We start from the raw sequence: 3006 nt of genomic DNA, 5'->3' as shown, positions 1-3006 counted from the left end.
ATGTCCAAGTATTCGAAATGCACTATGCCCAACAAAGAGAGACCTTATGATGTTTGATGCTCATCAGTGCATCGCGACACTTTAATACTATCTTGGAATTTAGATTCAATTGTTTTCAGTGCGGCCTATCTACAAAAATCGTGAAATTCGAAGGACGAATTGTACTTTGAAGTCTAATGTTGACCTCTTTTTCGATAACATTTATTCGCCGTGGATTCGGTAGCACTGTCTTATCTGCATATCTTTCGAGAAGATGCCTGCTCCCGTACCGCCTTCCATCTTTGAGCCATCTGCGTAGATAGTAACTGTAGAGTTACCGGTCATAGATCTCATCTTCCAGCTATCTCTGGTTAGATAAAGAGTGGGAACCCACTAATGAAGTTACTTTCCTCAAAGAACCTTATTAATTTCGTGACCGAAGAGATAACAAGTTTTTTTGATAGTTTTTGCCTATCTAATAGTTTTATCAATTTCGATCCTTGGCCATGGATGGAGACGCAATATTATAGAGATGTACTTGAATTCTGTGCCAAACTTCATATGATAAATAATTGTACTGAAAGAGGAATTAGGCTTATGATGGATTATAATTCGATTTTGACAAAATGTGAAGAGGAAAAATAATATGTTCTGCAAGTAGTAGAACATTGTATAAAAATTATCCTTCACATAGTCAGATTTATGTTATAAAACATAATAAACACAATATATTAATTACTGCAAAAAGGGTTTTCTTGAAATTATAATTTTTTATAAATAATTAACTAAATCGTAGCATATACCTATTACGTAATTGTGCATGCCATCTAAAAGGTATGAAATAGAAAACGGAGCACAGTCGCTCAACTAATTTTTTTGTTTTGCGCATAATTTTTAACCGATTTTGCACATCAGTATCTTATTAAAAAGATATTTTAATTATCTATCAAATGAGTATATATTAATAACTGTTGAAATAAGGTAAAAGATAAAAATGACCTTGAAATGAAAAATTTCTGTTTTTTGTACTGAAAACCCAACTTTGCTGGAGTGGCGCAACGTCATTTTTAATCCTATTGGCCCAAAAATTTGGGAATATCATTTTTTTGGTCAATGGCATATTCCTAGGGGGTGCGCTCATTAAAAATCGCATTTTAGTTTTTCTGAGCCACCCTAATAGAGCACCTTAATAATTAATATTATTAGTATTATATTATTTAATCACGAAAGCACATGCAATATGTAGTGATAAACTAATTGCAAGAACCATAGAACGAACGGCAGCACCAAAGCAACAAAACGGCAACGACGGCCCAAAAATGAGAATCTTCAAGTTTAAGATAAGATAACCCGAAGAGTCTTTCGCTCCATATTGGAAATGCAAACCAAATTTATAACGTGGCCAGATGTAGCTGAGGGATAAAATAAAGGTGAGAAAACCTATCATGAGCTTCCACATTGCATTGGATATTGACAGTACTGAAATAAACTTGCCGAAGCACCAGTGGTTAACCATACATCCTATTTTTCAAAAAATAGAGTGAATTCAATAAAAGCACAAGTCATATGTGATTATCAGCTGAAGAGTCGACATGTCGCAGTTGGTCACTTTGGAAGTGCACATGATACTCGCATGTTTCGTACAAGCGCTCTCTGCATCCAAAAAATTTTTTTATTTTCTTCAGAACAATGGTTAGCAGGCGATTCTGTTTATCCATTACTTACAACTCTTATAATTCCGTTTCGGTCAAACTCCTAACAGCTTGACTACTCCAAACGTAAAACTTTTAACTTACACCATAGCAGATTTCGTGTAAGGATTGAACATTGTTTTGGACTTCTGAAGGACCGCTTCGGTAGTCTTAAGGAGTTAAGAATCCGTATTCAGAATGACACGAGTCATAATTTTTGTTGAAATTGGTTCCTTGTTTGTTGCATATTGCACAACATTTCGCGACCTTCATGTGATGATACGGAACGCGTGGATTACGTACATGACAACGACGAAGAATCTGATGAGCTTATGCAGAATGAAGCTAGTTAGAGAACCAATGAAGGAGCTTCGAAGCGCTTCAATAATTACGAATAATCAATAATTTAAGAATACAAATACATAAAACATACATATATGTATATATATTTAATAATATAATTAAGAAGTCAATTGCGCCATTACTTTTTTTCAGTAGGTTTATTTCAAGACAAGAATAATGTATAAAAACGTAATATACATTGTGACCGAAAAGTTTTCGGGAAATTTTAAATAAAACGCAAAATTCTTAATCTTCATCAATATTTATTTTATCTCCTTCAAAATATGCTCCATTAGAAGCGATACACAAATGCCAACGTTTCTTCCAATCATCAAAACATTTTTTATAGGCGCTTTCCGGTATGGCTTTGAGTTCCCTCTGCGAATTCTGTTTTACGTCTTCTATGGATTCAAAACGCGTTCCTCTGAGTGGTAATTTGAGGTTGGGAAACAGGAAAAAGTCACACGGTGCAAGATCAGGTGAATACGGTGGCTGTTCGATGGTATTTATTGAATGTTTGGCCTTAAAATCGTTGATAATGTTGAACAAATTGAGGTGAATCGGAACAAGCCGGGCGTTGACACGTCGCATACACAAATTGTCCACCAAAATCAAACGAGCCATCTCACGACCGATGCCTAGCTCTCGTGCTATCTCTCTAACACTCACATGAGGATTTTTGAACACGATTTCCTTTGCCTTTTCAATGTTTTCGTCGGTGGTAGAGGTCGAAGGTCGTCCAGAACGCGGCATGTCTTCGACGGTCGTACGACAGTCCTGAAAGGCTTTGTACCACTCATAAACTTGAGTTTTCGATAAAACTGATTCCCCATAAGCCTTTTGTAGCATTCGCAACGATTCTGCACACGAAATTTCGTTCGAAAAACAAAATTTGATGCAAACTCTTTGTTCAATATTTTTTTCCATTGTTTTTTTCGCAACGCACTACTGAGGTGAACTGGTTTCAACAGCTGCCGTAAACGAACTGTCCGAC

Source organism: Teleopsis dalmanni, chromosome 2 (genome assembly GCF_002237135.1).
Source record: "Teleopsis dalmanni isolate 2A chromosome 2, ASM223713v2, whole genome shotgun sequence".
Taxonomy (NCBI): Eukaryota; Metazoa; Arthropoda; class Insecta; order Diptera; family Diopsidae; genus Teleopsis; species Teleopsis dalmanni.
The sequence above is the reverse complement of the archived record's forward strand: the minus strand, read 5'-3'. Positions refer to the sequence as shown.